The sequence below is a fragment of the Amblyraja radiata genome, unplaced genomic scaffold, assembly GCF_010909765.2.
Source record: "Amblyraja radiata isolate CabotCenter1 unplaced genomic scaffold, sAmbRad1.1.pri S110, whole genome shotgun sequence".
Taxonomy (NCBI): Eukaryota; Metazoa; Chordata; class Chondrichthyes; order Rajiformes; family Rajidae; genus Amblyraja; species Amblyraja radiata.
Window position 1 is genome coordinate 1142345 of NW_022630100.1, and position 12991 is coordinate 1155335.

At 52.2% G+C, this 12991-nt stretch overlaps 1 long non-coding RNA gene across 1 annotated transcript; it reads right to left on the reverse strand.

The window, feature by feature from the left end:
- Positions 1-9416: 9416 nt before the first annotated feature.
- LOC116969145 lies at positions 9417-11742 on the reverse strand. The gene is made up of 3 exons (XR_004410644.1): positions 11302-11742; positions 9659-9702; positions 9417-9531 (listed from the first exon to the last, which is right to left on the reverse strand). It is a non-coding gene; the product is annotated as an uncharacterized LOC116969145 (long non-coding RNA).
- Between the last annotated feature and the right edge of the window lie 1249 nt (positions 11743-12991).

The following is a 12991-nucleotide window of genomic DNA, read 5'->3' on the forward strand; positions in this document are numbered from 1 at the left end:
AGCAATGGTCCCGGGCTGTGGATGGGAGCAGTGGTCCTGGGCTGTGGATGGATGGGAGCAGTGGTCCTGGACTGTGGATGGATGGGAGCAGTGGTCCTGGGCTGTGGATGGGAGCTGTGGTCCTGGGCTGTGGATGGATGGCAGCAGTGGTCCTGGGCTGTGGATGGGAGCAGTGGTCCTGGGCTGTGGATGGATGGGAGCAGTGGTCCTGGGCTGTGGATGGATGGGAGCAGTGGTCCTGGGCTGTGGATGGATGGGAGCAGTGGTCCCGGGCTGTGGATGGATGGGAGCAGTGGTCCCGGGCTGTGGATGGGAGCAGTGGTCCTAGGCTGTGGATGGATGGGAGCAGTGGTCCTGGGCTGTGGATGGATGGGAGCAGTGGTCCCGGGCTGTGGATGGATGGGAGCAGTGGTCCCGGGCTGTGGATGGGAGCTGTGGTCCCGGGCTGTGGATGGATGGGAGCTGTGGTCCTGGGCTGTGGATGGATGGGAGCTGTGGTCCCGGGCTGTGGATGGATGGGAGCTGTGGTCCCGGGCTGTGGATGGATGGGAGCAGTGGTCCTGGGCTGTGGATGGGAGCAGTGGTCCTGGGCTGTGGATGGGAGCAGTGGTCCCGGGCTGTGGATGGGAGCTGTGGTCCTGGGCTGTGGATGGGAGCAGTGGTCCTGGGCTGTGGATGGATGGGAGCAGTGGTCCTGGGCTGTGGATGGATGGGAGCAGTGGTCCTGGGCTGTGGATGGGAGCAGTGGTCCTGGGCTGTGGATGGATGGGAGCAGTGGTCCTGGGCTGTGGATGGATGGGAGCAGTGGTCCTGGGCTGTGGATGGGAGCTGTGGTCCTGGGCTGTGGATGGGAGCTGTGGTCCTGGGCTTGGATGGATGGGAGCAGTGGTCCTGGGCTGTGGATGGGAGCAGTGGTCCTGGGCTGTGGATGGATGGGAGCAGTGGTCCTGGGCTGTGGATGGATGGGAGCAGTGGTCCTGGCTGTGGATGGGAGCTGTGGTCCTGGGCTGTGGATGGGAGCTGTGGTCCTGGGCTGTGGATGGATGGGAGCAGTGGTCCCGGGCTGTGGATGGATGGGAGCAGTGGTCCCGGGCTGTGGATGGGAGCAGTGGTCCTGGGCTGTGGATGGATGGGAGCAGTGGTCCCGGGCTGTGGATGGGAGCAGTGGTCCTAGGCTGTGGATGGATGGGAGCAGTGGTCCTGGGCTGTGGATGGATGGGAGCAGTGGTCCCGGGCTGTGGATGGATGGGAGCAGTGGTCCTGGGCTGTGGATGGGAGCAGTGGTCCTGGGCTGTGGATGGATGGGAGCAGTGGTCCTGGGCTGTGGATGGATGGGAGCTGTGGTCCTGGGCTGTGGATGGATGGGAGCTGTGGTCCCGGGCTGTGGATGGGTGGGGGCTGTGGTCCCGGGCTGTGGATGGGTGGGGGCGGTGGTCCTGGGCTGTGGATGGGAGCAGTGGTCCTGGGCTGTGGATGGGAGCAGTGGTCCCGGGCTGTGGATGGGAGCTGTGGTCCTGGGCTGTGGATGGGAGCAGTGGTCCTGGGCTGTGGATGGATGGGAGCAGTGGTCCTGGGCTGTGGATGGATGGGAGCAGTGGTCCTGGGCTGTGGATGGGAGCAGTGGCCCTGGGCTGTGGATGGATGGGAGCAGTGGTCCTGGGCTGTGGATGGATGGGAGCAGTGGTCCTGGGCTGTGGATGGGAGCTGTGGTCCTGGGCTGTGGATGGGAGCTGTGGTCCTGGGCTGTGGATGGATGGGAGCAGTGGTCGCGGGCTGTGGATGGATGGGAGCAGTGGTCCCGGGCTGTGGATGGGAGCAGTGGTCCTGGGCTGTGGATGGATGGGAGCAGTGGTCCTGGGCTGTGGATGGATGGGAGCTGTGGTCCTGGGCTGTGGATGGATGGGAGCTGTGGTCCCGGGCTGTGGATGGATGGGAGCTGTGGTCCCGGGCTGTGGATGGATGGGAGCAGTGGTCCTGGGCTGTGGATGGGAGCAGTGGTCCTGGGCTGTGGATGGGAGCAGTGGTCCCGGGCTGTGGATGGGAGCTGTGGTCCTGGGCTGTGGATGGGAGCAGTGGTCCTGGGCTGTGGATGGATGGGAGCAGTGGTCCTGGGCTGTGGATGGATGGGAGCAGTGGTCCTGGGCTGTGGATGGGAGCAGTGGCCCTGGGCTGTGGATGGATGGGAGCAGTGGTCCTGGGCTGTGGATGGATGGGAGCAGTGGTCCTGGGCTGTGGATGGGAGCTGTGGTCCTGGGCTGTGGATGGGAGCTGTGGTCCTGGGCTGTGGATGGATGGGAGCAGTGGTCCCGGGCTGTGGATGGAGGGGAGCAGTGGTCCCGGGCTGTGGATGGGAGCAGTGGTCCTGGGCTGTGGATGGATGGGAGCAGTGGTCCAGGGCTGTGGATGGATGGGAGCAGTGGTCCTGGGCTGTGGATGGGTGGGAGCAGTGGTCCTGGGCTGTGGATGGGAGCTGTGGTCCTGGGCTGTGGATGGGAGCTGTGGTCCTGGGCTGTGGATGGATGGGAGCAGTGGTCCCGGGCTGTGGATGGATGGGAGCAGTGGTCCCGGGCTGTGGATGGGAGCAGTGGTCCTGGGCTGTGGATGGATGGGAGCAGTGGTCCTGGGCTGTGGATGGTTGGGAGCAGTGGTCCCGGGCTGTGGATGGATGGGAGCAGTGGTCCTGGGCTGTGGATGGGAGCAGTGGTCCTGGGCTGTGGATGGATGGGAGCAGTGGTCCTGGGCTGTGGATGGATGGGAGCAGTGGTCCTGGGCTGTGGATGGGAGCTGTGGTCCTGGGCTGTGGATGGGAGCTGTGGTCCTGGGCTGTGGATGGATGGGAGCAGTGGTCCCGGGCTGTGGATGGATAGGAGCAGTGGTCCCGGGCTGTGGATGGGAGCAGTGGTCCTGGGCTGTGGATGGATGGGAGCAGTGGTCCTGGGCTGTGGATGGTTGGGAGCAGTGGTCCCGGGCTGTGGATGGATGGTAGCAGTGGTCCTGGGCTGTGGATGGGAGCAGTGGTCCTGGGCTGTGGATGGATGGGAGCAGTGGTCCTGGGCTGTGGATGGATGGGAGCAGTGGTCCTGGGCTGTGGATGGGAGCTGTGGTCCTGGGCTGTGGATGGATGGGAGCAGTGGTCCCGGGCTGTGGATGGATGGGAGCAGTGGTCCCGGGCTGTGGATGGGAGCAGTGGCCCTGGGCTGTGGATGGATGGGAGCAGTGGTCCTGGGCTGTGGATGGATGGGAGCAGTGGTCCTGGGCTGTGGATGGGAGCAGTGGTCCTGGGCTGTGGATGGATGGGAGCAGTGGTCCTGGGCTGTGGATGGATGGGAGCAGTGGTCCTGGGCTGTGGATGGGAGCTGTGGTCCTGGGCTGTAGATGGGAGCTGTGGTCCTGGGCTGTGGATGGATGGGAGCAGTGGTCCCGGGCTGTGGATTGATGGGAGCAGTGGTCCCGGGCTGTGGATGGGAGCAGTGGTCCTGGGCTGTGGATGGATGGGAGCAGTGGTCCTGGGCTGTGGATGGATGGGAGCAGTGGTCCTGGGCTGTGGATGGGAGCAGTGGTCCTGGGCTGTGGATGGATGGGAGCAGTGGTCCTGGGCTGTGGATGGGAGCAGTGGTCCTGGGCTGTGGATGGATGGGAGCAGTGGTCCCGGGCTGTGGATGGGATCAGTGGTCCCGGGCTGTGGATGGGAGCAGTGGTCCTGGGCTGTGGGTGGATGGGAGCAGTGGTCCTGGGCTGTGGATGGGAGCAGTGGTCCTGGGCTGTGGATGGGAGCTGTGGTCCTGGGCTGTGGATGGGAGCAGTGGTCCTGGGCTGTGGATGGGAGCAGTTGTCCTGGGCTGTGGATGGGAGCAGTGGTCAGTGTAGAGACAGGGAGTCTCCCCTTGTGTCTGATGTGGATCTACATCTCCAGGGCATTAGGTCGGTGAGAACACTACAGCTTTCTACTGAATTGTGTTGCATCTTTGATTAATTCTGACTTTTCCTTTCAATTGTTGTCATTTGATGTGTCCAGGGTTTTTAATGATGATTTTTTGCTGGTGCACCTGGAATTGTGTTGTTTCTGTGCTGTATCTCCAAACTAAAAGGATGTTTCCATTAGTGGGAGAGTCTCGCACCAGAGGGCCCAGTGTCAGAATAAAAGGATGTAACTTTGGAATCTTATTTGTGTAATTCCCTGCCACAGAGGGCAGTGGAGGCCAAATCACTGGATGGATTTAAGAGAGAGTTAGATAGAGCTCTAGGGGCTACTGGAGTCAAGGGATATGGGATGGATGGGGGGGGGGGGGGGGGGGAGGCAGGCACGGGTTATTGATTGGGGATGATCAGCCATGATCATATTGAATGGCGGTGGTGGCTCGAAGGGCCAAATGGCCTCCTCCTGCACCTATTGTCTATGTCTACCAAAGTGATGATGCCCTAACCTTATCACAACTGAATCTGGCTGATGTAAATGTGGACACAAAGACTTGTAGATGCTGGTTTATACCAAAGATAGACACATTGCTGGAGTAACTCAGTGGGTCAGGCAGCATCTATGAATAAACAAGAGATTTTGGGATGGAATAAAAGGGTTTTTACCCAAAATATCACCCATCCTTTTCCTCCAGAGATGGTGCCTGACCTGCTGAGTTTCTCCAGCACTCTTATCATGGTCTCCCCTATATCCCACAGCTCTGTTCTTACTCCCCATCCCCCTACTCGTAACAAGGACAGAGTCCCCATGTCCCCCATTGCAGGCAGTGAAGAAAGCCAATGGCCTACGCTGGCCTTTATAACAAGAAGAATCGAATATAGGAGCAAATAGGTCCTTCTGCAGTTGTACAGAGCCCTGGTGAGACCACACCTGGAGTATTGTGTGCAGTTTTGGTCCCCTAATTTGAGGAAGGACATTCTTGCTATTGAGGGGGCCCAGCGTAGCTTCACCAGGTTAATTCCCGGGATGTCGGGACTGTCATATGCTGAGAGAATGGAGCGGCTGGGCTTGTACACTCTGTGGAGTTTAGAAGGATGAGAGGAAATCTCATTGAAACATATTAGATTGTTAAGGGCTTGGACACACTAGAGGCAGGAAACATGTTCCTGATGTTGGGGGAGTCCAGAACCAGGGGCCACAGTTTAAGAATAAAGAGTAAGCCATTTAGAACGGAGACGAGGAAACTTGTGAATCTGTGGAATTCTCTGCCTCAGAGGGCGGTGGAGGCAGTTCTCTGGATACTTTCAAGAGAGAGCTAGATAGGGCTCTTAAAGATAGAGGAGTCAGGGGATATGGGGAGAAGGCAGGAACGGGGTACTCATTGGGGATGATCAGCCGTGATCACATTGAATGGTGGTGCTGGTTCGAAGGGCCGAATGGCCTACAACTGTTCTCTATTGTCCTCACCTTCCACCGTCACATACAACAGAATATCCTCCAACATTTCGCCACCTCCAACGGGATCCCAACATTGGCCACATCTTCCCATTCTCCAATTCCAGTGTTTTCTCCCTCCTTCCCCTTCCCAGATCTCCCACAGCCGACTGTCTCTGCCTCTTCCTTCCTCTATCCCGCACCCCCCACCCCAACATCAGTCTGAAGAAGGGTCTCGACCAGAAACGTCACCTGTTCCTTCTCTCCATAGATGCTGCCTCACCCGCTGAGTTACTCCAGCATTTTTGTCCACCTTTGATTTTTCCAGCATCTGCAGTTCTTTCTTAATCCACACGATGGGAGTGTTGACCACAAACTGGATGGGCCTGCAGTGCGGGGGTTCACCACGTGGTGGGAGTGTTGACCACAAACTGGACGGGCCTGCAGTGCGGGGATCACCAAATTGTGGGAGTGTTGACCACAAACTGGATGGGCCTGCAGTGCGGGGGATCACCACACGGTGGGAGTGTTGACCACATATTGGAGCGACCTGTTTTGTGAATTCACTGCATATTGGGAGTTGCTGTCTACAAATTACATAGAAACATAGACATTAGGTGCAGGAGTAGAGGCCATTCGGCCCTTCGAGCCTGCACCATTCGCCATTCAATATGATCATGGCTGATCATCCAACTCAGTATCCTGTACCTGCCTTCTCTCCATACCCCCTGATCCCTTTAGCCACAAGGGCCACATCTAACTCCCTCTTAAATATAGCCAATGAACTGTGGCCTCAACTACCTTCTGTGGCAGAGAATTCCACAGATTCACCACTCTCTGTGTGTGAAAAAACATGTTTTTCTGATCTCGGTCCTAAAAGATTTCCCCCTTATCCTTAAACTGTGACCCCTTGTTCTGGACTTCCCCAACATCGGGAACAATCTTCCTGCATCTAGCCTGTCCAACCCCTTGAGAATTTTGTAAGTTTCTATAAGATCCCCCCTCAATCTTCTAAATTCTAGCGAGTACAAGCCGAGTCTATCCAGTCTTTCTTCATATGAAAGTCCTGCCATCCCAGGAATCAGTCTGGTGAACCTTCTCTGTACTCCCTCTATGGCAAGAATGTCTTTCCTCAGATTAGGAGACCAAAACTGTACGCAATACTCCAGGTGTGGTCTCACCAAGACCCTGTACGGGTAGGTGAGGGTGGTTTCGGGCGGGTGAGGCTGGTTTTGGGCGGGTGAGGGTGGATTCGGACGGGTGAGGGTGGGTGAGGGTAGTTTCGGGCGGGTGAGGGTGGTTTCGGGCGGGTGAAGGTGGGTGATGGTGGTTTTGGGCGGGTGAGGGTGGTTTTAGGCGGGTGAGGGTGGTTTCGGGCGGGTGAGGGTGGTTTTGGGCGGGTGAGGGTGGTTTTGGGTGGGTGAGGGTGGTTTTGGGTGGGTGTGGGTAAAAATAATCACAAATCATACGTAAGTAAGTAAGTAAATTTTATTTATATAGCACGTTTAAATCAAAGTGCTTTACATAAAAGAAAAAATTAAGTTTCCGTACATCCATAGAAAAAATTAAAATTAAGAAAAAATGACACAACACGTTATAGAATTCTACATGAATGTCCCCGCACAACAGAATCAACGTTTTCCACTTTGGGGAAAGGCATCAAAAAGTTAAGTCCTCTTCCTCTGTGAAACACCCGAGGTCGGGGCTGATTTGTGGCCCCCGCAGCCAGTCCGATGTTTTCAGGATTCTTGCCGGGAAGCTGGAACTCCAGCGTCTGGTGAACACTCCTCAGCGGCTTGGAAATGTCTGGAGCGGCCGCTCCCTCCCCGGAGACCGCGGCATCCGAAGTCGACAGGCCGCGCTGGCCGGAGCTCCGTCTCTGGCGATCTCGGCAAGGGATCCCAGGCTCCGCGGTGTTTTAAATCCAGCGCCGCCCGCCCGCGGTTGGACGCTCCGCAGACCGCAGCTCCTCGGATGTTGGAGCCGGCGGCCACAGCACTCCAGAGCTTACCGCACGGCGACCCGGTAAAGGCATCGCCCGCTCCATGATGGTGTCCCAGCGCTGTGCCGCCGCCGAAGCTGTAGTCCCAGCCGGTCCCGACAGGAAACGCCGCTCCAGTCCGATGGTAGGCCGTGGGTTTTGAATTACATTTTACTCAGATGCAAGCCAAGGAATGGCATAATTGTTAGCTGTTAATTGGACATAATCAACCTCAGCAAATTGACAATATCCTATTGAAAGACAGTGGGTGTTTAAGCCGTCAGGCCATTTTATTATTTGCCAAAATATACATCTCCATAGCATAATGATAGAAAACTTTTCTACACATCACTCGTAAGTCTGGAGATTTTTTTAACGATACATTTAGCTTCAGAAGCATTTACTTTTTGCATGTACAAACCCACTACAGAACCATGAGTGATTTAAAACATTTACAGACAGATTTATCACTTCTGAAACTTTTTAGATACCAAAGGAACCAAGAAAAAACACAAATAATGCCTCGCTGTTAATGAAATGCAGTGAGCAAAGTCGATAATTCCCAATATTTGCAATCTCGATATCTGCACGGCCAATGTTCACCAAGCACTTTAGCTGTTGTTGTTCCTTCAGCTCTCGCTTCTCTTTACCTTCATTTTGCTTCACCTTTGGAATTCTGAAGAAGGATAGATGTCTCTCAAGGTTACCCAGACTTCCACAATTATTTACAGCGCAGAAATTCAACATTTTGGCAGTTTTTAACAGGTAGGAAAGTTATGCGTTTCATGTATTAACAACATATACCGGAAGCTGCGATGTCCTCCAGATGGATTTTGCGGCTCCATGCGTCATGTGACCTTGCGTGCAACCCCCCCTATATATACACACACACACACACACGCTCTCAGCCACACACACACTCTCACTCATGCACGCACACTCACACACGCACACACTCATGCACACACTCTCACTCACGCACACACTCACGCACGCACTCTCACGCACGCACACACACACAGACTCACACACACACAGACTCACACACACACAGACTCACTCACACTCACACACAGACTCACTCACACACACACACACAGACTCAATCACACACACATACAGACTCACACACACAGATTCACTCACACAGACACACACACACTCACAGACTCACTCATACACACACAGACACACACACAGATTCACTCATACAGACTCACTCACACAGACAAACACACACTCACACAGACTCACTCACTCACATAGACTCACACACACACACAGACACACACTCACAGTCACACACACACACAGTCACTCACACACACACACTGACTCACACACACACAGACTCACTTACACACACACAGACTCACTCACACTCACACACAAACTAACTCACTCACATACACACACACACAGACTCAATCACACACACATACAGACTCACACACACAGATTCACTCACACAGACACACACACTCACACAGACTCACTCATACACAAACAGACACACACCCAGATTCACTCATACAGACTCACTCATACAGACAAACACACACTCACACAGACTCACTCACTCACACAGACTCACACGCACACACACACACAGACACACACACACACACTCACACAGTCACACACACACACTCACACAGTCACACACACACACACAGTCACTCACACACACACACTGACTCACACACACACACAACCAATACTAAAATGCCAAGTAACTTCAGAAAGTGGTAAACATAGTGTGGAAACCGAATGATTCAAACGTTTAAAGTCTCCAAATTTTCAAACACTTTACAACCAAAACATTTTCTGAAAACCCACACACAGACACACAGACACACACTCACACACTCACAACCAATACTAAAACATTAACAACTCTCTGATTTTCCATCGGTGGGAAAAAGCCTCCCGTCCAGCCCAGCAGAGGGGGACTCTGAGCGAGGTGGCCAAAAATCACAGCCGTAAGTGGCGGCGTTCTTTCAGAAATCACGATACAGAAAGTCAGAAAGTGGTCAAGATCTTAGTTTTAGTAATATAGATGAAGTACACAATTCAATTCCAAAAATGGCAACGTTGCACTTGTCAAAGTCCAAGCCTTTACTTTCCACTCTCTTCATGTTTATTTTTTTGCTGTTTCAGCATAGATGACAGACTCATCTTCCTTTGAAGAAACAAGGTTCTGAAAGAGAAAGATATACCATTGTATTTCCGTTGCTGTTGTCGCTGTTTAGATCAGTAAACCGATTACAGCTTTAATTCATACTTGTACGATCTGGGATTTCAACAACAAGAATCAATATACATACAGTGCCTGATGCTTGATTGGAGGACAGTGTATTATCGCTGTTGCCTGTAATAAATGCAAATATCACAATTAAAAATGACATTGGTGGATTATGTTGACAAAGGAAACAACAAATGGAATATAAAAGTCTAAAGCTTACTACATTTTGCTCTTCCTGATAGTAGATCAATAAGACATTGAATTCCAAAAAACCCATCTGTCATACCTCTGCATTTACAGTGAGCTGCAGGAATGGTCAGCATGAACAAGACACCCTTGTATTGCTACGGAAGGAATCGACTATGAACAAGAGAACTAGCACAGCAATTGACAGAGCAGCAGCCCTGGCAGGACATAAGCTACGAAGCTGCATCTGTGGCTGGGAAAAGATAACATCAGAGAAGAGTATCAAGAACCACCAGGGCAGGGAAAAGTGCCTGGGAGAGCTTGGTGTGGGGCCTCGCATCGACCATGACCTTCTAAGAGGAAGGCCAAACCAGTCGAGTGAAGCCCAGTGGCAGGTTGACCACCCCAGTCCACAGTGTATCAGCACCCCAGGCGAAGCTCAACCAAGTATTGTCCCACCAACGGACACGAGTCCAGAGCCCAACCGGCCACAGTCAGCGGTAGAGAGGAAGATGGGAGGAAAAAAGCAGAATGGAGCAGTCACTGGCTGTGGCTGACGAGAAAAGATGCTGTCTGGGCTGCCACGTGACTGACCATCTAGAGGCTAACCATAAGACACACACCCAGGGCTGATCACCCTGCGGTGAGCCTGCCTCGACTGTGAGCGTCTTGTGATAAAAGGCCGAAACACCCAGTGATGTTGAGTGTACACAACTGAAGATGTGTCTGATTGGTAGCAAAATCACCAAGTGGTCACCCCCAAGAATATCGGGTGTCAGTTGTGGTGAAGAACCTTAGGGATTGTAACATCCAGTCCTACTAATCAATATCAAAAAAAATGTAATTCAAGGAAGATTGTGCTGATCACTTCTAGCTCAGTCAGGAGTTGTGCAGAAGAATGTTCTTCAGATGGACATAAATGGTGTCTTGGTTTCACTTCCCATCACCAACGCCAATGCACAACAGTGTTGTAACAGCAGCCTGGATGTCACTGGTTGGATCTCTGGAGTGGCTATTGTACCCATTCAGAGTAGGCTAGGGGACCAGAGCCCACAGAGTAGGTTAGGGGACCAGAACACACTTAGAGAGTAGGTTAGGGGACCAGAACACACTTAGAGTAGGTTAGGGGACCAGAGCCCACAGAGTAGGTTAGAGGACCAGAATCCACTTAGAGAGTAGGTTAGGGGACCAGAACCCACAGAGTAGGTTAGGGGACCAGAACACACTCTCTGTAGTTTAGGGGACCAGAACACACCTCCTGTAGGTTAGGGGACCAGAACACACCCCCTGTAGGTTAGGGGACCAGAACACACTCCCTGTAGTTTAGGGGACCAGAACACACTCGGAGAAGGTTGGGCTCCTAACTGAGCCTCAGCTGACTGTCCCACTTCATGTCAATGGGCCGAGTGAGGGACTTTATCCCTGGAATGTCTGATGCTGTTGTAAGGTGGCCAAAGACAGCAGGGTTTCAGACTACTCAGTGCCAATAATCCTCACTGTGATAAAAGATTAAAACATATTTAAATAAAGTCATTTTACCACCAGTTGCTTTAGGCTGGAAGGAGATGGATCCATAGTGAATACCTTCCTCTGTATCTGTGGAAATAAGTTGTAAACAAATAATTTATTTGTATTTGAAAAATGATGATTTAAGTCAATGCAGGGTCACGATACGAAACGCTGATCATTGCTTTCCCTCCATAGATGCTGCTCGACCCACAGAGTACCTCCAGCAGTTTGAAAAAACCCTCCATGAAAAGTCACATTTCCTAACCTCCTTGTTCTGACTTCTTCCTGGGACGGTGAAAATTACAAAGAGAATTTGAGTTAATTTGGCTCGTGGAGTTTAGAAGAATGACAATGGTTCTCATGGAAACATAGACAATTCCAACAGGTAGACCAGTCTGGATGGAGGAAGATGTTCCCTGTTGGGGAAGACCATGACCAGGGGTAAAGGTTTAAGACAAGAGACAATAAGGATTAAGATGAGGAGAACAAAGAATCTGTTACATTCTCCACCACAGATTTGACTGGAGCCAAATCATTCAGTACATTTTAGGAGTTGTTGAATTCATTGACAGATACACAACAATGGCGAGATACAGGTACAGATTGACAATGTTGCCTGCAGCAGCAGCATCAGAGGCATTTTGAATAAGGCAACACAACACATAAATGAAGCATAAATTTCAAAGACCACTGGTTCGTGGAAAAACAAACAAACTCCAAAACACAAATTAGGGACAAGTCATATGTGGACTAAGATCAAGGAATATGGGGAGATATGATCAGCTGAGGTTCAGTTTAGTTTATTGTCATGTGTGCCCAGGTTCAGCGAAAAGCTTTTGTTGCATCAGCAGAAAGACAATTATATGAATACAATCGATGCCTTTACAGTGGAATACAGTGGAACACAATTGGTCCATACCGTGGGACAAGGTAAGGAATTTATATTTTTCTCATTAAAACACGAGCAATGTCTGATTTATTGAAAGGTTCCTTCAGATTTTTCAAGAAAGATTACTCTGTTGTTCATCACATTCATCAGAAATGTGGTCTAAATTCTGGCAAAAACAATACTGTCCACCATTTGACCACCACTGCAGAGGTACTCCAGATGGCCAGCCCTGCCGGCAGTCTGTTCGTTTTTTCATCTTTTTGTTATTTTAGCGTTTATCTAAAGTTTGTTTTAATGTACTTCAGTTTGTTTTATATAGGGGGAGAGGGGGGAAACTTTTTTATTCAGGTTCTTACCTTTCCGGAGTTTGATCATTTTTCAGATCACATTCTCCTAGGTTAGGCTCTGCGGCCTACCATCGATGGAGTTGAAAAGCCGCCTTGGACTGTGGGGCGCGGACTTAACACTGGAGCGGATCCCTTGCCTGGGTTCGCTCCCACCGCGGCCTGCGGACTTACCATCAATGGCTCGCAGTCTTGGGAGAGGCTATTTGGGAGCTCCAACGCCGCGAAAGGTTCAACCAGCCCTGACACTAGGTTTAAATGCCCGGCGTGGGGGAGCTGACATCCCCCCCCGATGCAGGAGCTGAACGCCTCGACGTGGAGAGCCCAACGCCACCGGCTACAGGAGTCAAGATCGTCCCGTTAACGGGGGCTCGGGGCCCATGGCCGAGGAAGATCAAGTGAAGGACTTGAACTTTTTTTCTCCTTCTATCACAGTGAGGAATGTGTAGGAGTCACTGTGGTGGATGTTCATGTTAAAATGTGTTTT